The sequence below is a fragment of the Quercus robur genome, chromosome 3 (assembly GCF_932294415.1).
Source record: "Quercus robur chromosome 3, dhQueRobu3.1, whole genome shotgun sequence".
In the NCBI taxonomy this organism is placed as follows: Eukaryota; Viridiplantae; Streptophyta; class Magnoliopsida; order Fagales; family Fagaceae; genus Quercus; species Quercus robur.
Genome location: NC_065536.1, coordinates 24,226,650 through 24,243,186, shown reverse-complemented (window position 1 = coordinate 24,243,186; position 16,537 = coordinate 24,226,650). Strand labels below are relative to the sequence as shown.

The window sequence follows — 16,537 nt, the reverse complement described above, 5'->3', positions numbered from 1 at the left end:
TAAAAATCATTTAAAATAACTAATCTTTCTTTCAAATTTAAAAATATTATTTTTTAGAAAATATAATTATATTAGTAAGATATTTCCTAAAATATATCTTAAGTTTTATTCTTATATTACAATTTAGACAATTTGATTTAAACATTTGATTATCTTCAAGATTCTATTCTTGTATTGTCACCAAACAAATGAATAGTAGTAAGTATTACATTACAACATTTTGTATTCCTTGTAATACCTATTCATATTCCTATATAATCATCATTACAGTCTACCAAACATGCCCTAACAAGCAAGAAGTTGAGACTTGCATTCTTTTTTTAGTGATGCTAAGGATACTACATGATTTGTCACCAAACACAAAAGAAAATGTTAAAAGATATTATTGGTTTTACTACATAAAGCTTTAAACTGATGTAGTAATGAATGTAATTAATAGGCTTTAATCACCTCATAAATATATATTTGAATTGTCTTTTAATATATAATAGTTTTTTTTATTATTAATGGCACATCAATTTGTAATTTCTTTAAAAAAAAAAAATTGTAAGCTAAGTGTAGTAAAACTTTTAGTACATATTTTAAGTTTTATAGATATCATTGTATTTCAATTTATAGCGCTCGAACTAAAGTGATTGTTTATTATTATTAAGCTAAAGCACCCATTAGTTTTTAATATAGGTGGAATTTTAACTTCATATCTTTTATTTAATAACAAGATATTTAAACTTTAGTAAATATTTATAAGATCTTTATCAGTATTATCTTTTTCTTTTTCTTTTTGTTAAATGAGAGTCAAATAGCGGAGCCAGAGATTGAGGGGGACAATCGTCCTCCTACCCCACCAAAAATCCAACCCCCAGATTGTATGCTTTTCAATTTTTATCTTTTGCTTTTTGTTTCATACATTATCCTGAAGTTTTTTTTTTTTTGGTTAGAAATCTGTTTTGTGTTAAGTTTCATTGAAAAAATATATAGGATATCCATGTTGTATAAGGGTCAAAAGTTATAAAAGAAAAATAAGACTAGAAAACAAAAAGATAAATAAAGACGCAAATTTTTTTATTCAAGAAAAAGTACAAAAAAATACTGTTACTTTTTGAAAGTGTTATGGGTTCAAATTCTTTATATAGTGACCTGTTACTTTTCATAAAAATATGTATAACTAATAAAAATTGGAAACAATTATATAAAGAAATTATAAATATGAGTTCCAGTTAGCTCAACTGGTAAATATTTTTATGGTTGAATAAAAGATCTGAGATTTGATTTTCACCTACACCAAAAATCGATTGATGTCTTAGTCTGGTAATAAAAAACTTTTATCAGGAGTAGACGTCATAGGTTGTAATTCCCTCAAAAAAAAAACTCCATAAATTGATATTAATTTCTTTCTTTCTTTTTTGAGAAACATGTTGTTTTCAAGTAGTACTCTAAAGTTTGACACACAAATAGTTACTATATGGTTTTAAATTGTTATAGTTTAATTATTTTCATGATTAAAAAAAGCCAATACAAGTTGAACTTGAATTCTGTTATATGTTAAAGTTTCATTGAAAATATATATATTTTCTATGATATCCGTGTTGATATCCATGTTGTATATGTTGTATAAGGGTCAAAAGTTATAAAAGAAAAATAAGACTAGAAAACAAAAAGATAAATAAAGACGCAAATTTTTTTATTCAAGAAAAGGTACAAAAAAATACTGTTACTTTTTGAAAGTGCCATGGGTTCAAATTCTTTATATAGTGACCTATTACTTTTCATAAAAATGTGTATAACTAATAAAAATTGGAAATAATTATATAAAGAAACTCTATAAATATGAGTTTGAGTTAGCTCAATTGGTAAAGTTTTTTATGATTGAATAAGAGATCTGGGGTTCAATTTCCGCCTACACCAAAAACAGATTGGTGTCTCGGTTTGGTAATAAAGAGTTTTCATCAGAAGCAGACATCATAGATTGAAACTAAAGGTGTCAATTCGGGTTAGTGTGTCAGGCTCGTGTTGTGTCGAGGTAGGGGTATTTGACTTTTTGGCTCAACCCTAATCCGACCCATTTAATAATCGTGTCATAATCCTTCAACCCTAACCCGACCTGTTAATAAAGTGGGTAGACCTGACTCAACCCATTTCAACCTGCATAATATTTAATATAACATCCATTTAGATTTTTTTTTTTTTTTTTACATCCTAAAAACAGTGCATACATTTCAAGTCTTCAACCCACATTCAAAATAATATAGTTCAACAAAAATATAACATACATCTAGAAATAAGTTCTTTACGCTCTAAAAGAAGTGCATACACTTCAACCCAAATACAAAATAACATAGTTTAACAAAAATAACATAATTCAACAAAAATATAATATCCTTGGAACTCGCCGAATGCTAAGTATCAATATTGAAAGAATTAGAGCAAATAGTAGACTAATCCTAACTATGACTACGATTATCATTCATAGAGAAAGAGAGAGCAATGACCAGTTTGAGACTTTGAGTTTGAGAATTGGGCGTGAGATTATAAGATAGTAGAGTGAGTAGTATGGCTGAAATTATATTAAAAAAAAAAAAAAAAAAAAAAAAAAAAAAAAAAAAAGAAGAAGAAGAAGAAGAAGAAGAAGAAGAAGAAGATATTTATAAGAAAGTTTAGAGATTTAGAGTTTGTAGGGTTTGGAGATCAAGGGTTTGTAAAATTTCAATTTCCAATTATATCCCTTGTAAGTTTTTGTAATTACTCATTTTTCTTTTTAAATTTAAAATATATGTTGAATACAAAAGGTATTTGACAAATCTAAAATAAAATGAATATTTATTTGTTATACGAGTTGAACAGGTTGCGTTAAGTAGGTCATTTCGGATTGACACATATAAATTGGCGTATCAAACGTATCTATTGCGGATTATGCGGGTTAACCCGCTTATGACACATTTTTTATCGTGTCGTTTTCAGGTTGACTCGTTTATGACCCAAATCCATTTAGGCACAACCCTAACCCGCAAAAAACCGTGTCGAGTTCGTATCGTGTTCGCGGGTTGGGTCGAACATTGATACCTCTAGTTGAAACTCCCTCAAAAAGAAACTCCATAAGTTGATATTAATTTCTTTCTTCCTTTTTTGAGAAACATGTTGTTTTCAAGCAGTACTCTAAAGTTTGACACACAAAAATAGTTACTATATGTTTTCAAATTGTTATAGTTTAATTATTTTCATGATTAAAAAAGCCAATACAAGTTGTACTTGAATTCTGTTATGTGTTAAGTTTCATTGAAAAAATATATATATTTTCTATGATATCCATGTTGTATAAGGGTCAAAAGTTATAAAAGAAAAATAAGACTAGAAAACAAAAAGATAAATAAAGACGCAAATAAAGTAGATAACAAGTTAGTGATTAGTAAAATATAAAATGAAACATAAAAAATAAGATAGAGAATTTGTATTCGAAAGATGTAATTTTTTTTAAAAGAAAAAAAAAAGTGTAAATTAAGAATTAAAACAGTGATGAACTGAGTAATATTCAGAAGTCCAATAAATATATATGATAGAGAATTTATTATATATAGTATTATAACAAAAAAAAAATAATACATTATTTTTTTGAGACTATTAAGAATGTCTATAGCTCCTTAGGTGAGGTATACTTTTGTTGGGTCCATTGAGAAGTCACCAAAGCTGCACATAATCTATCTAAATGATCTAAGGTCTCAAGCATGATGTATTTGCCTGTTTTGAATTGTGTAATTTCTCCCAAGTTTTGCCTGTGCCATCTTGGAGGTGGCTAGAGGTTTAGTTTTCTGTAAAAGTTTGTTATGCATAAAAAATAATAATAATAATAAATAAATTCCAAGTTTAATAAATATACTTTTAACACATATTATGTTATAGAATAGTGACAAGGCTAAAACTTCATTTAATATCTTTTTATTGGATATGAGTTTTGATTAATCCAACATTGGATCACATTTTTTTCTTATATCCTTCATGCTTGCAAAATATCCCCAGTGTGCCTCCCATGACCCGAGTTAAAGCATCTGACAAGCGCCAATCTTGTGAGACTTATAAGATCTGCTCCAGTCCAACTTGGAGTCAAAGTAGCTGTTCTTGTACAAATAGCACACAACCAACAAAGAGAGAAACATCACAAGAACAAATCAGAAATTTTAGCTAGCATCTTGAATCCCAATAAATAAAAGAAAACATAGATGAACAATTAGTTTCAAAAGGCAAATTGGATTCGAATACCAAACCCACAAAAGTTTATATTATTAACAAAAATACATGCAATACAAACCAGTGACATGAGATTATGGTTCCATTTATCAATATTATTAAAGCAAAAAAATAAAATAATTTTTACCTATGTCTTTGAGGCTCACATCCAACTCAAGTAAAGAGTTATCTAATAATTTTTTAGTGTGAACTTTTAAAATCCGAACACATCCTGCTTCATCAAGAGCGCCTATCTCAGGAAGGTCTAATCGACCCAGTTTATGAATTGAACACTATAAGGATGAGTATATGTGTGGGTGCATCAAAGAGAGAGAAAGGGAGGGAGAGAATATTACCTCAGAAGAGCAGGATGTATAAGGTCCAATTTGTTGGTTGTTCCAACAATGAAGATGTTGTTCATATTGTGAAAACCATCAATCTAAAATAAACAACTTATTAGTTCGATATTGGACAAGAGGAATAGAAAAGAAAAATAGAAAAATCTCAAAAAATTTCAACTATTCTAATGAATTTCACATGTCATGTTTATAAATTAAATGAGGATTATTCACTAACCATTGTTAACAACTGATTCACAACTCGATCCATTTAGTCTGAATCGGTAGAGCTACCTATTCTCTACACACAAAAAAATTATCACCTTAAAAAGGGAGGAAAATAAAGAATAGTTAATACATGTTCTAACAAAATGTAAAGTAAATCTCCCTTAAATTATAGTCTTTACCATACTTCTTGTATTCACTTATTGCTTTCGAGAAAAGATTTTTCACATTCCCCTCAGTATTACCATGCCACATGTTTAATAATTCTGGACCTTTTATACCAGCATGGTGCAAAAACCAAAATGCTATGTAAATGATAAATGATTGTGCCAGACCTAATTCATCATGATAAATATAGATGAATGTTGAGACTTTAGTATTTTATTCTATTTTATTTCACTTCAATGTAATAGATTACAAGCTATTGCCTGACCTCGGTAAGTTAGTGGTGTAGGGTATGCGATGGGTTGTTGTTTAGGCGTAGATGGTGAAATGGAAGAGAGAGTTGTTTAGAGAAACTTACAGGTGGATTAATAGTACCCTGCAAAGAACTCTTAGTTCTCAAAATAGCACTCAAAAGGCCAGGTATTTTATTCACTTTTCAAAACTGATTACAAAAATGAGGCCAATATTCTATTTATAGAAGGCTGCATGAGAATGCAGCCACTTAAATGGCTCAAGTTCATGCAGCCACTTAAATGGCTCAAGCTGACCTTAATTCCTATTGGCGTAGGCTATACTAACTAACACACACCCTAACTACCTGAATACAATTTAATCTCATAGGTTGCTGTACAATAACTGCCTGCACCTAGTACTTGGTTACAAGTCTAACTAATTTGACTCTATCTGTTACAGCAGAGACTTTTAGCCTCCCATGCTCCCTCCAATTGCTTGCAGTTGACCTGGAAATGGCTTGGAGACTTAGTTAACCTCCTGAACAGAACCTTAGTTGGCTGCTGAACTCGAACTAGCAGGCACTGCTGCCCTATAGGAACACAAGCCCTTCTGATTTGAAGAGATGTGGCTCACTAACGATGATTGTGAAGAAACTGTTCAGTCAGCTTGGGGTTTGAACACTACTGGTACTCCAATGTTTAGAGTATATGACAAATTGAAAACTGGCAAAAAAACAACTTTGGGTGTGGAATAAAACCGTTTTTAGTAGTGTCAAAAGAGAGCTCAGACAAAAAAAGAATTGCTTAAACAGACACAGTTGGCATACATACAAGGTCACAGTCATTAACCAGTCCTAGTGCTATTACATAAGTAGGTGAATTCTCTTCTTGACAAAGAAGAGAGAATGCAGAGGCAAAGATCCTGTTCTCAATGGCTACAACATGGGGATTGAACATCAGATTCTTCCATGGTAGAGCTACTCAGAGAAAAAGAAAGAATGCTATTAGGGGTTTCAAGAATGAGAGGGGTGAGTGGAAGTCAAATGATGCCAAGATTGCCCCCAATTTTGGTCAATTACTTCTCTCAACTTTCCACTACTACATCCAATCCGCAAGCCTTAGAGCAGGTAATGGAAGGGGTTCAATCATGTGTAATTCGGTCAATGAATGCCATGCTTTTACAACCATATACAGTGGAGGAGGTCAAGGTTGCATTGAAAAAAATGGCCCCATTGAAATCTTCGGGGCTAGATGGTATGTCCCAATCTTTTGTCAAAATTATAGCATGTGGTTGGGAGTGATGTTACTGAGGGGGTGTTATCTTGCCTAAATTTGGGAAGAATCTTGAAATCTATAAATCATGCTTTCATAACTTTGATTCCAAAATCCAGCTTCCCCTTTCCTTAACTTCCCATTTAGCCGCTCTCATAATAAACTCTCTAGAATAATCCTTCCTTGATAGAAATTTTTAACCAAAGAAAAATGCCAAATCTTAGCCTCCAAAATAGCATCTCTTATCCTAGTATCCTAGTATTAACGCATTTGAACCCAAAAAAAAATAAATAAATAAAGGTTCATATTCCAAAGAATAATTTTGGACATACCCAAACTGACTGCAAAGTATATCCATAGTTTTCTTTAACAAATAGAAAGGCAGCAAATTGGCCTTTTGGGCTAGCTTCCCACTTAATCCACTTACCATGGATTTTTTTTTTTCCCACCAATTTGATGAAGAATCCGGGTCCATTCCCAACCCAACAAAAAAGTGATAGCTTTGTTTTTTCTATAAATAGTCTCTACCTCTCTAGGTTGATCGGCTGGTCAGTGGGTGTGGGTCAATGGCAGTGAGGTGAGTCTCGCAGGGTGGACGACGGCTGTGGTGGTGGTGGTGGTGGTGGTGGTGGTGGTGGTGGTGGTGGTGGTGGTGGCGGTGGCTTGGATGGCGGCAGCGTGGTTGGCAGAGTCCCCCACTCACTCACATCACTCTCTTCTCTACTCTCTCGGTCTCTCTCTCTCTCTCTTCCCGAATCCTATCTCTTCTTTATTACTATTTTTTTTTTTATTCTGAATTAGGTTAAGTTGTAACCGTGGGTTTGAATTAGGCTTTTAATTTTTTTTAGTTGGGCTGGCTAGGCTATCTGGGCTGTTTGGGGGGCCAAGGTTTTAGAAAAGAGGGCCCAACCCTAAAAAAGTCTAAAATTACCTAACAAAAAAATTTTGGGCCAGGGGGGGCCGGCCCCCCTGGGCCCATCCCTGTTACTGTATCATTTTATAGCTTCGGACTGTAAATAAACAGCTTGAGCCGAGTTCATAAAAAGTTTATTTATATTCATTTACTTAGTGAGCTAATGATGCTTAAATTTATAATTAGACTTGATTATATTAAATAAACCTTTATATTGAATAAATTGAATTCAAATATATATTTACGAACAAACTTGTGACTTGTGAGTATGAGACTTGATGTAGGTATATATAATATTATATATTTATATGAATTCTTATATAAAGCAGCCTGAAAATGGGCTATGTTTGTCAACTAACTAAAACTTGTTTTTATTAAGCAGGTTGATATGAGTTGTACCTGTATCAACCTAACACGGCTGAATTATTAAGCACATTAAGTGGGTCATGTCATGCTATGTAAACTCGCTCAATAAACTTGTCATATTTGGATTGAGAGATTTTGATACAATTGTTAAATAGGTCATATTTTTGTCAAACCATATAGTTGAATACAACTAACTCAACATGACATGCCAACATCAATTTCAACCCTATTTACAATGAACGTTTTATGGTTTGAAAAGTGTATAATACATGCAAATTGGGCTATTTTATTTTTTAAGATTTTTGGACAAGTCAGATTTTCAAGTGAAACTTTTTCACACTCAACACTCACTAGTCAATATCAATTTTTTTTAGCTTTATAAACTCGAGATACATTTGATTCACCAATCAAAACTGTCTTAGACCCTTTGGGTCAAGTTGGATCAGACAAGTGGTCAAGTTGAACAATTCCTTTATAACCCCTACCTACTTAGAAGTTGGAAGAGCAATAAGAAAATTCCCAATGTTGTCTACAAAAGAAAGCTTCAAATAACAATCACATCGTCACCGTTAATTTCTTCTCCAAATATCTCCTTGGTCCTTGTACAACTCACACTAGCTTTTAGTAAGCACCTCCCCTTTGTTTTGTTTATATTTTTTTGGGAAAATCATACAATAAAGCATAAAGTTTATATCATGTTTCAAATTATATTCTAGGATTATAATTTTGTTAACTAAAGTTTAAATTTATAAAATTGTGTCAATTTGAAACTTTTTTTCATCTCCATTATTTATTTCATTTATTATAGGAGGAAACGGAGTAGAGAAAAGTAAGAAACAATTGATTAAATGTGTTTTATCTAAGGCTTGTTTATACATCAATATAACATGCAACCATTGAGAGAGAGAGAGAGAGAGAGAGAGAATTTCTCTGATTACGGAGTGGAGTGCTTATACATGGATTATAAAGTCTCTCCTCACTTGTTCTATCTCAACAAGTTATAAAGTCAAACAAGAAAGTTGAGTACAAGTATTGCTCATACCTGCTAGTGAACTTTATATTTTATCGACAACATTATGATGAGATGTTCAAAAATTATTTATTGGAACATAAAATTAGCATACAGAGTCTCTATTAAAGATAAATAACAATCTAAAAGCTTTTTTTTTTTTTTTTAACTCCAACACTACTATCATGTTACTTCAACAAAAGATTGAAAAAGGCTAGGGACCAATGGAATTCCAAGTGCAATCAATTCAAAAGTAGGCATAGCAATTAAAGCTTTGTTTACATTCATCAAACTATGCATAAACCGTGTGTTTTCAAATGTGAACATATTCATTCTTCTTTAATCAAACAGAGAAAATGATTTGTAATAATCAACACACTTGTGGTAAAAAGTACAAATCCTATATTTCTTGTTTTTTCATTCAGCTGGGCGACTAGGGAGGTTTGAAACATAGAGATCAAAGAAAATGATACCAAACAATATGGATCTATAGTGGATAATATCAATTAGAAAGCACAATAATGATTTATAAAAACAAAAACAAATGGCATATAATAATCAATATATAATAAAGGATATCAAACTTCTACTACTAGTTTGTCATTCACCATAACATGATAGAGTTGGGGTTTCTATGGAAAAACCGCTTGATGAACTTCCTTTACCAGTACCACCAATCTTCATCATTATTTTCTCCACTTGTTCTTTCTTCATGTAAGCCACATTTTTTAATCTTAGGCCATGTGAAGTAATATTAGACATTTGTAGCTGTAGTATTAGACTTGATGGTAATAATGATAATGATTGATGATGTGCTGAAATCGTTAGTGAGTTGTAAGCTCCAAACCACTCCAATGGGTACCTGTGGAATAAGAACAAATGGACCAAACAGAAAACACCGATGTGGTACCAGTCAAGGACCCTCCGAAGGTCAAGTTAGTGAATGAGAAATCTCTAAGAAATTTATAGTAAAAAAGCTAGGGATTTTCTGCATACCTGAGAAAAGTGGAGGTCTGGTGCTTATATAGTGGCTGGTAGTGAACCAAGATCCCTTAAGAGTGGGGATTTTTCCTTATGGAGAAGATCTGGTACTAGGGTTTCCGAGACTGTAGAGTGTCTTTCCATATGAGGGAGATATGAACATGTAGTGGGTCCACTTTGTGCAATATGCAAGATGTTTCCTTATATGAACTTTTGTGAGGACCAAGTAAGGCCACGCTAGACTTGTCAGCTTTTATCCACCCCATCAGCCTTCCATTTGTCCGTCGGACACTTTACCCATCAAGTTTTAGTGTGGCTCCATCGCTTTTTATGTTGGCGTCCTAGGCCTTCCGTCTACTCCTGTGTGACTGACGAACTCGTAGGCGCCATCAGTTCCCTTGCATGGGCCTTAGTAAAAAACTCCCTTATCAATGATGATGAAGCTGAAAAGAGGATTGTTGATAGATTAGAATCTTCCATTAAGAAAAAGTGCAGATAAAAATAAATAAAGATGAACACACACATATATTAACTCTATGATGTCGGAGATTCACTCAGATTAGTTATACAACAATTCTCACTATTAATCAAACCCCTATGTGCAATTGACTTACACGCCAGAATCAGCTACTAAATAATCTAGACGTTTTTCAACATTGAAAAGCTAAGCATAGGAAACTAGTAATATAACTAGTAATCAAACTTCTATATCCATATTTCTAATCTTCTGAAAACATTAAAAATAAATAATGAAGGATTTCATTAAAAAGATTTACTTACATATATTTCTAGGATGTCTTCTAAATATTATTTGGTTCAATGAGCAGAGATATTATGGTATAAGAGTAATTAGAGGAAAATAGTGCATTAATAATTTATAAACTTTTTTTTAACAGAAAATGCACTAAATACACTTTGAATTAATGAGTTATGTATGGTATAAGAATAATTTTAAAAAACAAAAATGATGTATTAGTCAAATCTAGGGGGCATTTTTTAAATGTATGCATTAATTTATATATTTTTACCAAAAATAAAAGAGATGAGGAATTTTTGGAAAGTCAAGGGGGCCATGGCCCCCTTGTCCTCCTACTGCCTAGCTCAAGAGTCCACTTTCCTCATGCAACCCATAACCTAACCCTTACTAGCAATCGAACAAGCTTCTCAAATCATAGCATACATCCTAGTAAATTATTATATAAGGACATTTAATCAAATTATATCATGATAATTAACTATTGTCTTTCTTGTCAGATTTTGAATTAAGGCATAAAACACCTTCCTCATCCACTAGTGTTTGTTTCTTGTTATTCTTGTTATTTTGTTACAATTCTTGGTAAATTAATCGATCGACATATGTACAAATCAATATATACATACACATTTAGATGTTATTTGTAATATGTTTCTAATTTTGTGAGTTAATTTAATTTAACTTGGTACATACATGTTAATATGTTATGATTATATTTTGCACCCTAAACTTTTTGAATACACGTTTTGCACCCTAAACTGTAATCCTTGTTACACTTTGCACCTCGACATCAAGTTTGCAATTAACTTGGATGGAAAAATATTGCACCACATGAAAAGATCTAATTGTCCATCTTCTTAATCCTTTAAAGACAAAAGATAAATTATATTTTACCACCATAAACTATACTTCTGATTACACTTTGCACCCTATAACATGGGTCATACTTTAGAGTGCAAAAAATGCATTCAAAAAGTACGAGGTGCAAAGTGTAGAGTGTACAATGCATGCTCTCACTCCCTACACTTGTTAAACTACTACATTCATTTCTATCCCTATACTTGTTAAATTACCACATTCATTTCCATCACTTTACTTACCACATTCATTTCCATCATTATATGTACAGTGCTAACTTCTCATACATGCTATTGCTCCCAATACTTGCTAAATTAACGATTACTAACTCCCTATACTTATTAAATTACCACATCCTCTACTTGCTAAATTAACAATTACTAGCTCCCTATACTTGTTAAAGTACCACATCATATACTTGTTAAATTACCTAATCCTATAAGATTAAATAATTAAACAACGACGTACAAATGATGGAACATAAAATCTCTAGGCAAACACAACTTTTTTTTTTATAGAAATTTATAAGAATAGAAAAAGAATAATAGAACATTGTCACCAAGAATATTAGTATAAAACACTAAATGATAATTTAAACCAAACTACTAACATTCTAAAGAATGAAGAAACAAATAGCAAACATGATATGTGTCACAATAGCGTCCCATATGCAACATTTTAGGCAAGAAAGGAGAAACACATACTTGTCTAAGAAATCTCTCATGCAATCCGAGTTGCAGCTTAGGGAGACCAAACTAAAAATTATAAAAACTTGTCAACAGTAGCACTATATATGGACACATATTTGATATTGGATATAAAATTTTAAAAAATAAATAAAATACCTTCACATTATTATCTAATGTATATGGTACAGCCTCCAGTTCTACTACGCCTGGCTCATATGTGGAATCAAATCTACAATAGCCAAAATGTCAGATAAATAATTTCAATCAAAATGATCAATAAATACATGTGGAAGACAAAACGATACTCACAATGTCACGCTCACCATCTCTCCCACTGATGTATTGACGAATTGACGTTGCCTTTCGTCCAAAGCTATAACTTCTTCATTCAAAGTTCTATCTACTGTATTATCTAATGAAGGAAACTTCTTAATATGATACCAATCCAATTTCTCTCTTCAAAAATAAAAAGAGAAAAAAAACTTATTAAACTCTTTGTTCAAATTAGAACCAAATTTGGAAGCATACTTTTTTTATGACATTTCAAAAGAAACATGTACAACAGTATATCACAAAGATGGTGTATTTGTTTAATTGTACAGTCTTAAAGTAGTATTGTTTTGTATGTGTTTTTTTTTTAGAATCAATGATGGTATATATTGATGTCATTGTGTTGTATATATATGATGTTTTTCAACTTTATACTTATTTTCTTTTCTTCTTTTTTTTTTCCAAAATAGGTGGTAAGTCAATGAAATGGTCGCTTCGGGAAGAAACTTTTCTTTCATGTTGTATTGATTTTTGCATAGTTTTTGAAACTATGTGTTTGAATGTAAATTCAACAAGTTGTGTATATATTTGTGTTTTTTGACATATGTATTGAAATGAAGTATTTCGAATTTTTCATCTTTTATGCATATCTTTAATTTGTTAGTATAGTACCTAGATATGGTTTTTGAATTGCAAAATAGGTTAATGAAAAAAATATTATTTAAAAAAAATGATTTATTTATATTTTAAATTTTAAAAAATTATTAAAAAATAACCTATTACAATGAGATTTTCAAAGTAAATCCATTTATTGCAATGAAAATCTAGCGTTGCATAAACCTTTTTTTTTTTTTAATAAAAAAATAACCTATTGCAACGAGATTTTCAAAGTAAATCGTTGCAATATATGAAATTTATTGCAATAAAAATCTAGTGTTGCATAAACCTATTGCCTTGAAGTTTATTACAACGGCTTGCATCGACTTTTTTGTCGTTGCAATAACATCTATTACAATGACATTAATTATTATTGCAATGACTTTTTTCGTTGTATTAAGTCTTTTTTCTTGTAGTGATAGGTGATAGATATATTGTGACTTTACCACTGATTTTCTTTTGACCTCTGCTCTCCATTAAAGTTGAAACAAATTGCTCCATTTCATAGCCATATAAATATATATATATATATATATATAGGTGATAGATATATTGTGACTTTACCACTGATTTTCTTTTGACCTCTGCTCTCCATTAAAGTTGAAACAGATTGCTCCATTTCATAGCCATATAAATATATATATATATATATATATATTTATAGTTTCAACCTTGTGGTTTTAGTCCATATGAATTTGGGCTTCAACAGTTTGCAACATATTCAACCCATTTTAAAGTGGTGAAAAAAAAGGAACAGCTAACTAGCCCAATATTACAAAACAAAGTTCATCGAGATTCAAGAACTGATTAATAATTTAGCAAGAATCATAGCAAAATAAAAAGTGCAAAACAAATTCAATACATGTTACATATATTAATCAATAGAAGGATATCTAACTTCTAATATCAGTTTCACATTGACCATTACATGACCAAGCAAAGTTTTCTTCATGCTTCAACATGTTTTTAAGGAAATAACTTGAAGAACTTCTTTTAGCAGTACCTGCACCGATCTTCTCAAGTTGCTCTTTCTTCATGTAAGCAACATTTTTTAACTTTAAGCTTTGCGATGTAATATCAGATACTAGCATTTGACTCGATGAAGGTGAAGATGATAATGGCAGTAATGATGAGTAAGGTGAAAAAAAGTTTGCCTTTATTTCCGAATCCTCCATCGTTCTTGATGGATTCAAGGAGAGGAAGAGAAAGAAAAAATGGTTGAAAAAGCTATTAGCCAAGAGAGAGAATTTTTTTTTTAGTTCTGTGTATTGCACTGCAAAAGAAATAGTTTGCTTTTGGTTTTTGGTGTAGTGTAGAGAGTAAAGCATCAGAGCATGCATGGGAGAGAGATTAGTTACAATATTATAGTAAAGCAATAAATTGGTTGTGGTGTTTGTGTATCACAACTGGTTTATTGCTTACGTACGTACAGGGTGAGTGAGTGAGTGAGTGAGAGACTTGTGTCTAATTGTATTAGAGAGAGAATAATTGAATTACGTATAATACAAGAAATTATATTGACAAACCAACAGATTTCTATTTTATGATTATAGCTAGCTTCAACTAAAAAACAAGTAGACCATTTTATCAAAATTTACTAAAGTGTATTAAGCTTCCTCCAATTTTATTAATTTAAAGCAATACAATTACAATCCCTCATGATTTTCAGGCATTTTATCATAAATAAAATAATCTGTCTTAAATTAATAATCAGTTTTTTTTTTTTTTCCATAAAAAAAATTTTCTAAAGTGTTTTCTATTAACAAAATCCATTGATTAATAAAATAGTTAATACAACTAAAACAGTGTAACTAATCTAACTTTATAGTTAAAGTAATTAACTAACAAAACTTGCTTATATATAGTAACATGCATTAAGTGGGGCATGCACATGCTTGTCACAAGCAAGAATTTACAACAATTTGTTACACACTTGACTGGCTCTCTATTCTCTAATCTATCTTTTTCATTTAAAAATTAATTGAGACATACATCTAAAGAAGAAATTAAGTACATGTTTGGGTACTGATGAAAAGGGACGCGTTTGCGTCCCGCGTTTCCTTTTTTTTTTTTTTTTTGAGCGTTTTGTGGCTGTGGTGAGAGTTTCAGTAGGTCCTATGCACTATTCACGGGATCCACAAACCTCTTTTTTTTTCAACAAAATTTTCATTAAAAATGGATCCCACGACACTATTCACACATTTAAAACTTATTTTGTTTCAGCGTTTTCATTTTTCAGCAAAATAAGCTGTATCCAAACGGACTCTAAAGTCTCGATTGGTCCTCTTTTATCTAACCATTTTGGTGTCATCAGACTAGCCAAGTGAAAAATATTCTTTCCCTCAAAAAAAAAAAAAGAAAAATATGCTAAGGAATCTAAATCAGTCCTTCATGGCCAAAAATCTTCATTCATTAATTACAATACTACAATTGGGTCCATTTGGATACCGCTTATATTGCTGAAAACTAAAAACTGAGAACTAAAAACAATATAAAAAAAAAAGTTACTATTCATGCGCGGGTTTCTGTTCACATGCCTAAATGCACTGTTCATGTCCCATGAACAGTGCAAGAGGCGCTAAAAAAAAAAAAATGCAAACGCAAGAGAAATCATTTCTATCCAAACGTAGCAGAAATCATTTCTATCCAAACGCAGGAGAAATCATTTCTATCATTTCTATCCAAGAGGTTTACAGAAAATTTTAATTTTCCGGTTTTCTTAGTTAAAAAAACCAGTGTGATGACCAATTCTGGTTAGCCGGTCCGACTGTCCAGTCCAAGTTTCAAAGCCATATTGTTAATAGGTTGTGTTTATGTCAACCCGTATAATTGAATACCACTAATCCAACATGACATGCCAACATGAATTCTTAACCCTATTTACAATAGACATTTTACGGTTTGAAACGTGTAATCCACACAAGTTAGACTACTATATTTGTTTAAATATCTGGACAAGTCAGATTTTTGGGTGAAACATTCTCACATTCAATACCCACTCGTAAATATCAAATCTTAGCTTTATATAAACTTGAGATACATTCAATTCCAATCAAAATCGTCTATGGCCCTTGGGTTGAGTTGGATCAAACAAGTGGTCAAGATGAACAATTCCTTGATGACTTGATCCCCCCTATAAGGGGATCAAATCATCAGGGAATTCCCAATGTGTTTACAGAAGAAAGCTTCAAAATAACATTCACCTCGTCACCATTAATTTATTCTCTGTATCTCTCCTTAATCCTTGTGCAATAAAGAGCAATTACATCTGTCGTTGCAAAGTACAAAAAGTGAAAAAATTTGCACAATATAATACAAAAAATACATGCATCAGTCTTTCTAAGAGCATTAGCATTGAAAAATGCTAATGCTATATTTCAGACCTTTTTAGCATTTTATGTCTCAAAATGTGCTACATCAAAGGATGCTAAACACAGAAATTGTAAAAAATTTTACAATAGTGCTACAGTACAATTCTATCTTTAGAATTGTACTGTAGCACAATTGTAAAAAAAAAATATATATATATATATATATATATTTTTTTTTTTTTTTTTTAATCGGCATTTCTCTCTCCTCCCATAATTTC

The 16,537-nt window shown here is 31.3% G+C and overlaps 1 long non-coding RNA gene across 1 annotated transcript; it reads right to left on the bottom strand.

The window, feature by feature from the left end:
- Positions 1–3,914: 3,914 nt before the first annotated feature.
- Positions 3,915–7,220, bottom strand: LOC126717561 (uncharacterized). Its single transcript, XR_007652649.1, has 4 exons — positions 6,980–7,220; positions 4,795–4,857; positions 4,575–4,657; positions 3,915–4,104 (listed from the first exon to the last, which is right to left on the bottom strand). It is a non-coding gene; the product is annotated as an uncharacterized LOC126717561 (long non-coding RNA).
- Between the last annotated feature and the right edge of the window lie 9,317 nt (positions 7,221–16,537).